The sequence below is a fragment of the Macaca fascicularis genome, chromosome 9 (genome assembly GCF_037993035.2).
Source record: "Macaca fascicularis isolate 582-1 chromosome 9, T2T-MFA8v1.1".
In the NCBI taxonomy this organism is placed as follows: domain Eukaryota; kingdom Metazoa; phylum Chordata; class Mammalia; order Primates; family Cercopithecidae; genus Macaca; species Macaca fascicularis.
In genome coordinates this window covers 127,972,044-127,987,811 of record NC_088383.1, presented here as the reverse complement: position 1 = coordinate 127,987,811, position 15,768 = coordinate 127,972,044, and the positions used below count along the sequence as shown (strand labels likewise).

Below are 15,768 nucleotides of genomic sequence, written 5' to 3'. Positions count from 1 at the left end.
GCAGGATTCCCTTGAGCATTTCTTGCAGGGTAGGCCTAGTGATAACAAAACCACTAGTGGATGCTTTCTTAATTTTTATCTGAGAATGTCTTAATTTCTCTTCACTTAACATTTTTTTCACTTTAAATTACATTTATTTCTTTTGAGTTAACACATAATCATACATATTTACAGAATAGAGAGTAATATTTTGATATATGCATATGATGTGGAATGATCAAATAAGGGTAATTAGCACATCCATTACCTCAAACATTTATGATTTCTTTGTGTTGTGAACATTCAAAATCCTCTCTTGTATACAACAAATTATAGTTAACCATTTTCACCCTACAGTGCTGTAGAACATCAGAACTCATTCCTTCTATCTAGCTGTAATTTTGTATCCATTGACTAAAGTCTCCATATCCTTCCCTCCTCCTCCTCTTCCTAGCCTCTAATAACCACAATTTTTCTCTATTCACCCTTTCTCCTTAACTTTTGAAGGACAATTTTGCTGAATATAGAATTCTTGATTGACAGTTTGGTTTTTTTTTTCTTTTAGCACCTTGAATATATTGGCCCACTGCCTTCTGGCCTCCAAAGTTTCCTATGAGAAACATGCTGATAATCATATTGAGAAGCTCCCCTATGTGACCAGCCACTTATCTCTTCCAAAATTCTTTCTTCTTCTTCTTCCTCTTTTTTTTTTTTTTTTTTTTTTTGAGACAGGGTCTTACTTGGTTGCCCAGGCTGGAGTGCAGTGGCATGATCTCAGCTCACTGCAGCCTTGACCTCCCGAGCTCAAGCGATCCTCCCACTTCAGCCTTCCAAGTAGCTGGGACTACAGGTGCACACCACCACAGCCAGCTAATTTTTGTATTTTTTGTAGTGACGAGGTATTGCTGTTTTGCCCAGGCTGCTCAAGCGATCTGCCTACCTTGACCTCCCAAAGTGCTGGGATTACAGGCATGTTCCACAATGCCCAGCTGAAAGTTTGATTGTAATGTGTCTCAGTGTGGGTCTCTTTGAGTTCATCTTACTTGGAGTTTATTGAGCTTCTTGGATGTTTATATTCATGTGTTCATAAAATTTGGGAAGTTTTCAGCCACTATTTCTTCAATTATTCTTTCTTCCTCTTTCTCTATCTCTTCTTCTGATACTCCTACAATGTATATGTTGGTCCATTGTGTCCCAAAAGTCCCTTGGGCTCTGTTCACTTTTCTTTAATGTTTTTCTTTCTGTTCCTTAGACTCAATAATTTCCTTTGTCTTGTCTTCATGTTCGTTGATTCTTTTTTCTATCTGCCCAAATAAGGCTTTGAGTATTTCTAGTAAATTGTACATTTCAGTTATGGTACTTTTCAGCTTTGAAATTTCTTTTTGGTTTCTTGTTTTCTATTTCTTTATTGATTTTTCCATTTTGTTTATAGACCATTTCTTATAACTTTTCTACATCTCCTCTAGTTTTTGAGCACCTGTAAGACAGTCATGTTAAAGTCTTTGTCTAGTAGATCTGCTACCAGGTCTTTTTCAGGGCAGTTTCTGTTGAGTCACATTTTTCCTTTGAATGGGTCACACTTTCCTATTTCGTTCTATGCTTTGTGATTTTCTTTTTGTTGTTGAAAACTGGACATTTGAATCTAATAATATAGTAACTCGAAATCAGATTCTCCCCTTCCCCTAGGGTTTGCTGTTTTTTATTTTGTCATTGTTGCTAGGTATTTATTGATTTATTTTCAAAATTACTGTAGGCTGTCTCTGTGCCAAGGATCAGCCTGAGGTGTAAACTTAAGATCTTCTCAGGTTTTTTTTTTTTCTTTGTTTTTTTTTGAGACAGAGTCTCACTCTGTCGCCCAGGCTGGAATACAGTGGCACGATCTCGGCTTACTGCAAGCTCTGCCTCCCAGGTTCATGCCATTCTCCTGCCTCAGCCTCCCGAGTAGCTGGGACTACAGGCGGCCGCCACCACTCCTGGCTAATTTTTTGTATTTTTAGTAGAGATGGGGTTTCACCTTGTTAGCCAGGATGGTCTCGATCTCCTGACCTCATGATCTGCCTGCTTTAGCCTCCCAAAGTGCTGGGATTACAGGTGTGAGTCAGGTTTTTTTTTTCTGAACCTGTTTCTTTCCTTGGGCATACATGGTCAATTTCTAATTTTCCCTGTATATCCAGTTGCTTTTGAATGTCGTAGTCTTTAATGTATGGCTGCCAAAAGGAAAACAGAAGAAAATTGAAGGGAAGGGGTGAAGGACACTGGCCCTTTAAGTCTCCTGGAAGTCAATTCAGCGTGAGGGAGAGGGGCTTACAACAATGGGGGGAGGTGCAACAATGGCTCCCTGCCCCTTTGCACCGCTGTCATCAGAAGTGGCAATTAGCAATCAGAGCACAGATCCTGGGATTTGGAGGCCAGGGTCAATTTTTGCTTAACCTGGTTCCCACAAGCTATCTGCAGGTTGCTCCTGGAACAAATGTACAGCTGTCTGCCACAGAGCTGGGGTTGGCGGATGGTAGCTGCTGCTGTACTAAAAGCTGAGGTTGGTTGTAATTAACCACAATGTACAGACCAAGCTTTGCCCTGGAAGTTGCAAGCTTCTGGTCACCTTGTATTTAAAATAGGCTCCTCCAGTAGGCTCCTTTCAAGTCCCAAGATAGTTATACAGGACAGATTCTGCCAGTGCAGTTATTGTCTAGGTGGGGGCAGCTTCCTTGTGCTCCCGGCACTGACATCTTCCTGGAAGCCTCCCTCGTTGTCTCTTTTTTTTTTTTTTTTGATATAGTCTTGCTCTGTCGCCCAGGCTAGAGTGCAGCAACCTCCACCTCCTGGGTTCAAGTGATTCTCGTGTCTCAGCCTCCTGAGTAACTGGAGCTACAGGCGCATGCCACCATGGCTAGCTAATTTTTGTGTTTTTTGTAGAGATGTGGTTTCACCTTGTTGGCCAGGCTGGTCTTGAACTCCTGACTTCAAGTGATCCACCCTCCTTGGCCTCCCAAAGTGCAGGGATTACAGGCGTGAGCCACTGCGCCCAGTCTCATCTTCTATTCTTGTAAGAGCAGCAGTTATATTGGATTGGGGCCTACTGCAATTACCTCATTTAACTTTAATTACCTCTTTACGGCCCCTATCTCCAGATAAAGCCATATCCTGCAGTGTTTTCGGGTAAGGCTTCAACATATGAAATTTGGGCAGATAGAGCGCTCTAGCCAGGGCATCTGGAGACCCAGGGACTACAGAGTCATATGACCTTCCAGGGCCTTCATTTCCTCATCTGCAAAATGGGAGAGGCATTCCCTGGTCTGCCTCCTTCACGGCGTTGGGTACGGATGGGGTAAGGGAAGCAGAGTGGCATTGCTAGGGCCTGACAGGTGTGAGAAGGTTCACACTTCTTCTGGGGAATCTTCTGCAAGAAGGCCAAGATTTTGGGCTGGGACTGCCCCAGGCAGGCTAATCCCATGGGGACCTATACACTGACAACCTTTAGGTTCCTACGCAACATGTATTCAGAGGAGAGTCCCGATGCTGTGCACAGAATGAGTTGGTGGTGGTCCCACTCACACCCCCATCTCACCCACCCTAGACACAAACTGCCCTCTGTGCTTACCGGAGTTTATCCCTTCAAATGGCAAAAACGCACCTTTTGATTTTGAAGGGCAGAGGTTGCCGCCTTCCAGCTGCGGTTTTCATGGTCTGGGGAGCAACCATTCCCATTGTTGACACTGAAGGATGATGATTTGCTTAGAGTGGGAGTCGGGGAGGCGGCCCTGTCCATGCTGCAGCTCCCCGGCCCAGGAGGGAGCCAGCACTCGGGGTACGTTAGGGAAATGAATGAATTTTGATGAGACTGGCCCCATTTCGTCGGGGAGAGAGCCGGGAGCAGAAGGAAAGCAGTGAAAGCCCTTAGCCCCTGGGAGACCTGCCACGGGAGACGTGGGGTACGGGGCTTTCCCAGGGTGTGCTGGCAGTAGCTGCTTCGGTCTGCCTGTGCAGTTTGTTGGGGTTTGTAGTGTTTTCTGTTGTGCTGTGCTTTGTCCATAGCTGTTGGTTGCCTCTGGTTGTCATTGTCAAACCTGATAGCCCTTAGGAACCCACTTCTCCTGATTCCATTGTGTTTTCTGGTCCTTCCTGTGGCTCTGCTGAGTTCTAAAAGATCCAGGTCTCTTCTCAAGGGCTGGGGAGGAGGGTCCTCCAAGCTCAACAGTAGGGGCAGGTGGAAGGTTCAGTGAGTTGTCTGAGAATTTGGATCAGGACAAGGCCTTGGTCATCTTTTTTTCTTTTCTTTTCTTTTCTTTTTTTTTTTTTTTTGAGATAGAGTCTCGCACTGTCGCCCGGGCTGGAGTTCAATGGCGCGATCTTGGCTCGCCGCAACCTCCACCTCCCAGGTTCACGCGATTCTCCTGCCTCAGTCTCCCGAGCCGAGTAGCTGGGATTACAGGCACACATCACCACATTTGGCTAATTTTTTGAATTTTTAGTAGAGATGGGGTTTCACTATGTTGTCCAGACTAGTCTCAAAGTCCTGACCTCATGATCCGCCCACCTCGGCCTCCCAAAGTGCTGGGATTACAGGCATGAGCCACCGCATCCGGCTGCCTTGGTTATCTTTTTTTTTTTTTTTTTTTTGAGACGGAGTCTTGCTCTGTCACCCAAGCTGGAGTGCGGTGGCTGGATCTCAGCTCACTGCAAGCTCCCGGGTTCACGCCATTCTCCTGCCTCAGCCTCCCGAGTAGCTGGGACTACAGGCGTCCACCACCTCGCCCGGCTAGTTTTTTGTATTTTTTTTAGTAGAGACGGGGTTTCACCATGTTAGCCAGGATGGTCTCGATCTCCTGACCTTGTGATCCGCCCGTCTCGGCCTCCCAAAGTGCTGGGATTACAGGCTTGAGCCACCGCGCCCGGCCCCTGCCTTGGTTATCTTAAAGGCACCCCTCTGGATACAGGGCACCTGGCCACCCCAGGCACCCGTGGTCCAGATGGGAGAACAGACCTGCCCTTAGGTTTGCGAGATTAGGAGCTGCCCTTAGGAGAAAATCCTCCTCCAGGAGAAGGAGGCAAAACACATTTTAATTGAAACAGATTTAACTCAATTGCTACATCGCTCCTTGTTTGGCTTCTAATGCTCAAGGATGTCTGTGATTTAATGAGGCCATTCTCCCATGGGACCCAGCTCCCTGGGCCTATCAGGTAGTGAAGTGGAGTAATTGTGGATTTTTGTTGTTTGTCTTTTTGTTGATGTTTCAAGTGCATGTAAGGAAAACGACTCCAAAGCACTGACTTCAGTCCCTGGGACTCCCTCACTGCAGGATGAAGCTGGAGGAGGCTGCAGGGGAGGCAGCCTGACGTCAAGGTAACAGCAGCAACGGCAATAGTGGCTGCTAGGATTTTTGACGTGCCAGGAATTATGCTAAGTGCTTCAGAATGCGAATGTCATTGAATTCTCCTAGTAGTCCCATGAAGCAGTGACTATTATTATCATCCCTGTTTTATCCACGGGGAAACCGAGGGACAGAGCAGTAGCTTGCTAGGGAGAGGAGCTGTGCCTTCGGCCAGGGTGAGGGGCTTCAGAAAAGACACAGACCCTTCAAGTCCACGTCACAGGCCCAGGTGGTCTAATGGTTCTAACTGTGCGACCCTGGACCCTCGGAGGAGTCACTTCCTCCTCTGCCAAATGAGGACCCTGATTCCTCTCTGATCCAAGGCTGTGAGAGGATCACGTGAGATCCTGGTTATGACGGTCTCACTCTGCACAGGCACCGTATCGCGACAGCTGCTGTGGTTGAGGATGAGTGGCAGCACCTGGGTGTGGCCCCCCGCCTGTTCCTCCTGGTGGAACCCGTCTCCCACGGGGCAGGGGGGCCCACCTGTTCTTCCTGGTGGAGCTGTCTCCCATGGGGTAGCCCTCTGACCTGTTCCTCCCAAGTGCCTGGGGCTGTATCATCTGTGCCAGCCACTATCAACCTGCAGCTGGGGCCCAGTGTCCTCACAGAGCTCTAGAGTCTCTGGGCTACTCAGGGAATGTGGGGGAGAGCCTGGAGTGATCGGAGCAGAAGAGCTGGCTGGGTGGGAGTCAGGAGACTCGCACCGAGGCATAGAGGAGGAGCAGGAGCTGCCAGGTAGCCTAGGGATGTGGTTCTCAACTGGGGACAATTTTGCCTCCCAGAGGCAATGTTGGGGGACATCTTTGGTTGTCACATTGGCATGGGGGGATGTGTTGTTACTGGCATGGAGTGGGTGAGGCCAGGAATACTGCTAAACATCCCACACTGGACAGGACAGTGCTCCATGGCAAATAATTATCTGGCCTCAAATGTCATTAGCGACAAGGTGGGAGGCCCTGGCCAGGGTGAGCACTGATCACTCGAAGGGCCCTGGCCTGTGTGGAGGGGAGAACGTAGCAGGGACGTATGGGACCCAATGACCCAGACAGCGTGCGGGTCTCTCAGAAGATGTCAGCTGGACAGAGAACACCGGGGCTTATCACTGCCCCTTCCTTCTCCGGCCTTAGTACCACATCGAATTTAGAAGCAAACCCAGGGAGAATTGAGAGGATTGGGACCCCTCTGGAAGTTTCTACTAGCCAGTGAAAAGGAGGCTTATAACAGAAATTAAGTTAAACAAAAGTTCAGTTCAGTTGTGGATCTGAGAAACAGATCTGTCATTGCAGTTAGCCCTGGTGAACCATGTGTTCCCCCTGCGTACTCTCATGGATTAAGTTGGATTATTTTCCTCTTTTCGTTTAGGGGGTAACTGAGGCTCAGAGAAGGGAAATAATGTGCCCAAGGTCTCAGCTGTTTAGCGGTGAAGCCGGGATTTGAACCCAGCTTTGTCTGAGTGCAGGGGCAGTACCCCCTTGCAAGTGTTTCCAGGCACAGAAGAACTTGTGAAAGGACTTTGATGGAAGTGCTGGCCTCAACCTCTGAACCTGAGTGAATCCAGGCCTGTCCCTGGGCCAGGCAGCCGGGCCCATTCACAGCTCACCGTCTTAGCTTGAACACTCTCCAGGCAGGAGTCCAGGGTGGCAGCGGTTTCCTCAACTCATCCTTTGCCTTGTTTCTGAGCCTGGCCCTTATCTCCACCAAGGAGACACAAAAGCACAGCCTCCCACCGGGTATTGGTACCTTCCCTTGCCTGAGACTTGGGCGTTTCTGGGGATGAGGCTGTGGCTGGGGGCAGTAGCCTGAGATCCACTCTCTGGCCCGGGCTTCTCCCACAAGGCCCTGAGATATCCTCGTACCCCTCCCTGCAGCCAAATGGGCTCTGTGACATGGCCCTGCAAAGAGGCAGCAGCCCCTGCTGCAGTGGGAGATAAGAGGCTCCTGAGGCCCGGCTGGCCACACACATGTCCTTCAAGTTCCTGGTAACGATGGTCCACACTTCTACCCCCTCTCTTGCCCTGGCTAGCTAGTGTCCCCCTACCCTTTAGCCAGGGTCCCCATCAGCTGCACCATGCCCTGTAGACACCTCTCTTCCACTGTCCACCCTCCACCCTCACCAGGTCCATCTATTTGCCCACACTTAATTCTGTAAGCCACGTGGTGATGCTTCCAAAGAGCCTCCTGGCAGCTGGGATCACAGTGCCCCAGGGCGGGCAGCATCGCAGCAAGGCACAGAACAGCCTCCCGGGCGGCATGCGCAGGAGCTTGGCACTTGCTGGGAGCCTCAGCAGGTCATTTCAGTACCACGGGGCATTGGAGAGGGGCACTAACTCTCCACCAGGCTGGTGTGAGGGTAAAATGAGTGTGTAGGCAAAGGCATTTGCAGACCATAGAGCAATGTGGGGGGTGCAGCAGTGCCCTGACCTTTCCTCCTATTTGCTGATCTCTCCAGGAAATCCTGATTCTTTGTCAGCCCTGCTGCCAAGAGACAAGCAGGACCAGAGACTGCAGGGAAATGACTGACTTGATTGACTCCAGCCAGGGCTGGGGCAACGGAGACTGCAGGGTCTGAAGGGCCTCCCTGGTGCCCATTGCCCCAGATCATCAGCCTTGTTTGTGTCTGCCATGGTGATGGGCTCCACACTCCGTGAACTTATAACCTTCTCTTCTCCCAGTTCAGGCCCAGACTGAGATGCAAGGTGGGACTGCATATGCTGAGAAAGTGCTGGTGTAGCGCCCTCCTGCTTTTCTCTGTACCAAAGTAGAACATGTGCAGGGGCAAATAGGTAAGTATCACTGGGCCGGGCGTGGTGGCTCACGCCTGTAATCCCAGCACTTTGGGAGGCCAAGGCAAATGGATCACCTGAGGTCAGGAGTTTGAGACCAGCCTGGCCAACATAGCGACACCCCATCCCTACAAAAAAGAAGTTAGCCGGGTGTGATGGTGCCTGCCTGTATTCACAGCTACTCGGGAGGCTGAGACATGAGAACTGTCTGAACGTGGGAGGCGGAGGTTGCAGTGAGCTGAGATCACGCCACTTCATTCCAGCCTGGGCAACAGAGCGAGACCGTGTCTCATAAATAAAATAAATACCGCTGCTTGTTCTTGAGTCTGGGAAGCTTACACTTGCTGTGTCTTCTTTATGAAATCTTTGCCTAACCCAAAGTCATGAAGATATTCTCTTACATTAATTTCTAGAAGCTTTTGTTTTACTTTTCATGGTTCGTAACTAAACAAAGAAAAAAAAATCAAACACTAAAATGTGTTTAGAAATTGGCTGCTGTGCAGTGAAACTTAATTTAGGACAAAAAAAAAAAAAAAAAAGATAATATCTAAGCTTTGATTTCCTTAGCTGGGAAATGGGGGGTAATCATTGCCTCTCTGTTATAGACCAAACTGGGGTCTGTCTTCCTGGCACAGTATGACCAGATAACCACTCCGAGGTTCTCCTTTGATAGAAAGGAGGGTGTTTATTTGGTTTCTCCTTGTACCCAGCAAGGGGAACCAGGCAGCAAATGCCCAAATCCTGACCTCCCAGACGGCTTGCAGGTAGGGTTTTTTTTTTTTTTTTTTTTTTTTTTTTTAAGACGGAGTCTCGCTCTGGCGCCCAGGCTGGAGTGCAGTGGCGTGATCTCGGCTCACTGTAATCTCCACCTCCCAGGTTCACGCCATTCTCCTGCCTCAGCCTCCCGAGTAGCTGGGACTACAGGCGTCTGCCACCACGCCCGGCTAATTTTTTGTATATTTTAGTAGAGATGGGGTTTCACCGTGTTAGCCAGGATGGTCTCAATCTCCTGACCTTATGATCCGCCTGCCTTGGCCTCCCAAAGTGCTGGGATTACAGGTGTGAGCCACCGCGCCCAGCCGCAGGTAGGGGTTTTTAAAGGCAGGGATAAATTTCAGGAAAGCAGAAGTTATGGACAAAACATACATCAATGCCTGGAGGTTACAGGCTGGTTTTGGTCTAAAAGCGCAGGATATCTTGAAGCAGAGCCCACAAATCATAGGTGGATTCAAAGATTTTTCTGACTTGCGATTGGTTAAGGATGCAAAACTTTGTCTAAAACGTTGGGATCATCAGAAAAGAATGTTAGCTCTGGCTCATGGGAATGACCTCCTCCAGATCCTGCAAGAAGAAATTTAGAACAAATAATGGCAATCAGAGTTCAGTCCTTGGTTTTCCCTTATCTAAGGTCCCAGTTTCTGAAAAACAACTATACATGTTAAGATGTTATATTTAGTTGGCATGGTGGCTCACTCCTGTAATCTCAGCACTTTGGGAGGCTGAGGCGGGCAGATCACCTGAGGTCAGGAGTTTGGGACCAGCCAGGCCAACATCGCAAAACCCTGTCTCTACTAAAAATACAAAAATAAGCCAGGTGTGCCTGCGATCCCAGCTACTCGGGAGGCTGAGGCAGGAGAATCGCTTGAACTTGGGAGGCGGAGGTTGCAGTGAACTGAGATCACGCCGCTGCACTCCAGCCTCTCTTAAAGAAAAAATAAAACATAAAAAAGATGTTACCCTTAGTTTCTCTCTTTCTTTTCCTTCCTTCTTTTTTGTTTTTTTGAGACAGGGTCTTGCTCTGTTGCCCACGTTGAAGTGCAGTGGCAGGATCACAACTCACCACAGCCTCGACCTCCTGGGCTCAAGTGATCCTCCTGTCTCAACTTCCAGAGTAGCTGGGACCACAGGCGTGTGCCACCCTGCCCAGCTAATTCAATTTTTTTTTTTTTTAAAGAGATGGGGTCTTGCTCTGTTGCCCAGGCTGGATTATTCTTAGTTTTTACAGGGGAACCAAACGTCTCCTGAGTTTAGCTTCCTTGGCTATTGTTTTAGGCTACTATTACCTTCTTGCTTATCAAGTTGCTTATTTACTTCCCAGGGCTAGCTAGGTGCCTGAACTTTCCCTTAAAATAACTCAACATTTTCCTTTATTTCCATGCTGGGGGCTCACAGATCCCTAAGAGGGGTTCTTGCTTGTCTCACCTCCGTTGCGTTCAACGTTGTGACATTAAATGACTTAGTACATCTAAACCGCCCAGACAAGGGGCGGCAGAGAGAAAGTCAGACTCAGTGTAGGATCTTAGTATTGATCTGGACCCACTGTTTGTTTTCGCCGCCGTCTAGGTATTCTGTTTGACAGAGCTGATGCTTTAGGTCATTTACGTTTTTCCATTCTTACGACACACACATGCTTATAAACTTAGGCACCTGTTTTTCCTGCAGGGCTGATGGATTCCCCATGATTCCTTGTGCCTTGTCAAATGTCCCCTGAGAAATACAATGCAGTGGAGGAAAGGACTGTGAAGACCCCGCAGGGGCCCAGCCCATCCTGATGAGAGGGGATGGGTGAGGAGCCTGCGCTGGAGGAAGAAGGCAAGTCAGTGGGGTCTGCCCTCAGAAGGTGGGGCAGCAGCCAGGCTGCAAGTGGAAGGCCTTTGCTACAGGGTGAGAAAAAGGCTTGTTGGAGCCTTTGTTCCTTCACAGGAGTATTTGCCTTTGATGGGCTGTCAATAGGAATCATTATGTGATTATTAAGAAGGGAACCTGATGAGTCCAGCTCCAACTTGCTAAGTTCAGAGGTCTCCTGGCTTAGTTGTTTTTGCCTCTGCAAATAAGGAGCCAGGCCCCTTCCCTGGAAGGTTCTTGAATCAGGGGTTTTGGCCTTTTAGCCCAACAGGATGGGGCAATACCTGTGGGTGCCCATTAACTCTTGGGGTAGCTCTTGGGAGGGCTGGGGTGGGAAAAGGAAGAGGTGGGGGGGGGTGCAGAGGTGACAGGGAGAGATGGCGTGATGGAGAGAGATGGGAAGAGGGAATGAGAGAGGAAGGGAGAGACAGCAACAGACAGTGAGCAAAAGGAGAGAGGAAGCCGGGAGAGAGGGAGTGGGGAGAGAGAGAAAGAAAATGGAAAGAACACTGACCCTCAGGCTAAATTCTAGAGCCTGAATCCTGGCCAGCATCCGCAGCACCACCTGGGAGCTGATACCGATTCTCAGGCTGTCCCGTCCTACTGAGTTAATTTCTGCATTTAACAAGATCCCTAGGTGATCCTCTGCACGTTCAAGTTTGAGAAGCCCCAGTTTGGTGGTCACCAGGGTAACCCACCCAAAATGGCCCAACAGGTCTGGAACTTGGAGCAGGGTCTTCAGGACCCACGAAAACTTCACGGAGAGGTGAGCAGGGTTTGACCTTGCTGAGAAGATAAACTAAAAAGTGGGACAGATAGAGAAAGTGCTTGGGACAAAAAGCAGAAGAGGCGGTGGCGGTTTTGGAGTAGGTGTCCGTGGTGTCACTGGGGGGCCTGTGCGGACAGCCCTAACAGAGGTGGGGACGTGAGTCCGCGGGTACCTGGGGACGAAGCCCACGCAGCTCTTCCAGGCAGGCTCTGCTCTGAGATCTCCACGTGCTCATTGTCCTCTGAGAGGCTTCTGCTGCTACCCGCTTGCATGCTCAGCCTCAGCCTTATTATTTTTCAATCTTTTGAGACAAGGTCTCACTCTTCGCCCAGGCTGGAGCGCAGTGGTGTGAGCGGCCCACACCGAATTCAAAGCCGGGAGGAATGTGAGCGGTCTTGCCCTGAGTCACCTGCTGCAGCTGGAAGGAGCCATCACTGCCCCTTCTGGCTCTGTCTTCTGAGACTTTGCAGTCATCACCCAGCACGCCAGGGCATCTGCCTGACACCCAGTTCCAGAAAGTCTGGTTTTCTTCCCAAAGCCAGAGACCGTGTGCTTCATCTAGGAGGTGGCTAGAATGCCTTGGGATAGGGATGGGTGGGTCAAGAGGCTCACAGAAGAATGGAAGTGAGGGCAGGGTTGCCCCTGTTCACAACTTCCTGCACAACCCCGCTTTCCATGGGCAACAGCCAGGTGAGTGACCTGCCCTAGGTCCCTGGGAGGGCTGGCCAGGGTGGGGCGAGGTAACTGGCCCCTGGTCTTGCAGCCAGAGCCTAAGGCATCTGGGGATGCTAACCACTTGCAGCCCGGAGAGAGCACAGCTGTCCTCTGCTTGGGGGTTTGTGACACAAGGCAACGGGAGTGGCTGAACACGTAACAACAAAGGAGACCGCAGCCATGGAGTCAGGGTCAGGGCACCGCGGTCCTGGTTCCAACCCATGCCACTGACAACCAGCGTGACCTTCGGCAAGTCACTGCACCTCTCTGGGCCTCAGTTTCCTTTCCTGCAAAATGTCGATAATAAAAATACAGTACCTACCTGGAAGGTTGTTTCTGTGCATAAATGTTATCAGCTGTCAGAAATAATAAAATTTATAGTGAGACCTCATCTCTGCAAAAATAAAGTAAAAAATTTAGCCAGGTGTGGCGGCATGTGCCTGTAGTCTCAGCAACTCTTGAGGCTGAGGTGGGAGGATTGCTTAAGCCCAGGAGGTCGAGGCTGCAGTGTGCTGTGATTGCACCCCTGCACTCCAGCCTGGATGACAGAGCAAGACTCTATCTTGAAAAATTAAAAAATAATGAAATGAACAGTAATGCATTGCTATCTGCATTGGTTTGCTCTCTGACCTCTCTGACTTCCTCCCTGCTTGGCTCAGCAATTCCAATCCAGCAGTGTTTCCTGCATGAGGGGCACCTGCTGTGAGAGCCACAGTCACCCTCAAGCCTGGGGGAGCCTGGGTCAGGGCTGAGTGAGCACAGCCTCCGCATCGGGCTGGGAATTGAGCTCTTCCAGACAGGAGAACAAGGCCTCTGAGCACGGAGAGCCACCAGCATCACCTCACCTGGGTTTGGGGACCTTGCAGACCCCTTTTTGGGGGGCAGTCCTTGGACTCCTTTGCAGGTTACAAACCTCCCACACACTCACCTGGCCAGACTTTTCCATCGGCTGGCCCTTTGGTGTTTGATTCTTCTTTTAGGACACAGATGGTGTTGGGCGTTCATGAAGCACTGTGTCAAGCCCAAAGGGAACCTCTCCTTTCTTCACGCCTTCCAATCTGGCACTGTCTGCAGACCGTGGTCAGTGGGGACTTTCCCTTCTCTTCTCCCCATCCTTCCAGGCTGCTCCATCACAGATCAAGTGAATCAGAATCTCTGGGAGATGGGACCAGGTTGGTGGTGTTTTTTTTTTTTTTTTTTTTTTTTTTTTTTTTTAGGTATCCCGGGTAATTTTTTTTTTTTCCAGTTGTAAATATGAAGACTTTTTTTTCTTTGAGACAGAGTCTCGCTCTGTGGCCCAGGCTGGAGTGCAGTGGCCAGATCTCAGCTCACTGCAAGCTCCGCCTCCCGGGTTTACGCCATTCTCCTGCCTCAGCCTCCCGAGTAGCTGGGACTACAGGCGCCCGCCACCTCGCCCGGCTAGTTTTTTGTATTTTTTAGTAGAGACGGGGTTTCACCGTGTTAACCAGGATGGTCTCGATCTCCTGACCTCGTGATCCACCCCTCTCGGCCTCCCAAAGTGCTGGGATTACAGGCTTGAGCCACTGCGCCCGGCAATATGAAGACTTTTTAAAAGTTTTATTTTACTTTAGGTTCTGGGACACATGTGCAGAATGTACAGGTTTGTTACATAGGTAAACATGTGCCATGGTGGTTTGCTGCACCTATCAACCCGTCACCTAGGTATTAAGTCCCGCATGCATTAGCTAATTGTCCTGATGCTTTCCCTCCCCTCACCCCACCCCCAACAGGCCCAGGTATGTGATGTCCCCTCCCTGTGTCCATGTGTTCTCATTGTTCAGCTCCTACTTATGGGTGAGAACATGTGGTGTTTGGTTTTCTGTTCCTGTGTTAGTTTGCTGAGGATGATGGCTTCCATCTTCATCCATGTCCCTGCAAAGGAAATGATCTCATTCCTTTTTATGGCTGTATAGTATTCCATGGTGTATATGTACCACATTTTCTTTATCCAGTCTATCATTGATATATCCCTGGTAATTATTATGGGCAGCCAGTGCTGAAAACCACTGCTTTGGGGAAATTGTCATTAGGACCAGAAATCTCACAGAGGCCACAGACAATGAAGGGGAACAGTAGTTAGCAACAGTGATATCACTAGGACATGGCACGGCTCTCCTTTTTCCTACTCTCTTCTACATTGGCTCCTACCTCAAGCCCTAACTTCAGCGTCACAGAATAGCTGCAGCAGCTCTATCCCTCATATCCCCTCAGCTTTGAGTCCTGGAAAGAGGGGGAGGTTCTCTCCTTAGATGTCCAGTGGATGATCCACTGCATCTCATTGGTGCTTTTGCCTTCGCTATCTCTGGTTGTCTTGCCAGTGCTTGTTTCCATTTGACACATAAGCTTTCTCCAGCAGGTGGACTGGTATGAATTCAATTTAATGGGGAGTGGTAATGGGGGATGTGTGAGGTGCTGTGAGAGTACTGAGTGGGGTTACTAGCTGGAGGAAGGGTCAGTGACAGCTAAAGGGAAGCCCAGTGGAGGAGCTAGGATGTATAACAGCTGGGGGTGAGAACTGGAAAGACTCAGGAGCCACACAGGTCCCGGGGCCATCAGCAGAGCCTGGGGAGGGAATACATGTACAAGTTAAAAATTATGTAGAGTCCTGCAAGGGTTATAATGTAAAAACTGCAAGGCCGTGTCCCCCAACCCCCAATCCTGCTGCTCAGTGTTCAACACTTTTCTGGAAATGTCTTCTGGTTTCTACTTACATATACCAATGTTGATGCTGCTCTTCCTTGAGTTTTCTATTGTAGGTGTTGTCTGATGACTTCCTATTCTGAAAGATGGGGATCTCACATTCTTGTACCTCTCCACCCCGGTAGGTAGAATAATGGCTCCCCAAATAAATCCATGTCCAAACCCCCAAGACCTGTGAATATGTTACCTTATGTGGCAAAAGAGACTTTGCAGATGTGATTAAAATTAAGGACCTTGAAAGGAGAGAGTAGCCTGGATTATCCAGGTGGACCCAATCTAATCACATGAGTCCTTAAAAGCAAAAGGCAGAAGGAGGAGCCAGAGATGCCAGAAAGAAGAGGAAGGAAGGAAAGAGTCGAAGTGTGAGAGGGACTCCACCCACTGTTGATGACTCTGAGGATGGAAGAAGGGGCTGTGAGTCAAGGACTGCAGGTGGCTTCTAGGAGTTGGAAACGGCCCTCAGCCGAGAGCCCACAAGGAAACGTGACTGCAGTCAGTCCTACCCCTCCCTGCAAGGAACCGAATTCTGCCAATTCTGTGAATGAGCAAGCATGTGGATCCATCTGTCCCAGGGCCTCCAGAAAGGAACCCAGCCCTGCCGGCACCTCAACTTTAGCGCAGGGAGACCCTTGTCTGACTTCTGATCTGTAAGTGTAAGATTATAAATTTGTGTTAAGTCACAAAGTTTGAGCTAATTTGTTATAGCAGACATAAGAAGCTGGGGTATGCCTCCCACTGTGACATACATACTTTCCCTGTGCCCTCTCCTTTTGATATATTTATAACTTTAAATCAAATTTCA

The 15,768-nt window shown here is 49.3% G+C and overlaps 2 long non-coding RNA genes across 3 annotated transcripts; both read left to right on the top strand.

The window, feature by feature from the left end:
• Nucleotides 1-5,223: 5,223 nt before the first annotated feature.
• On the top strand, nt 5,224-8,761 carry LOC135964977 (uncharacterized). Its single transcript, XR_010577714.1, has 3 exons — nt 5,224-5,323; nt 8,027-8,137; nt 8,316-8,761. It is a non-coding gene; the product is annotated as an uncharacterized lncRNA (long non-coding RNA).
• A 2,381-nt stretch (nt 8,762-11,142) lies between these two features.
• On the top strand, nt 11,143-12,573 carry LOC135964976 (uncharacterized). 2 transcript variants are annotated; one of them, XR_010577713.2, is made up of 3 exons: nt 11,143-11,528; nt 11,864-12,221; nt 12,334-12,573. It is a non-coding gene; the product is annotated as an uncharacterized lncRNA (long non-coding RNA). The 2 variants fall into 2 exon arrangements; XR_012418222.1 differs by having other exon boundaries at nt 11,864-12,573.
• Nucleotides 12,574-15,768: the final 3,195 nt, after the last annotated feature.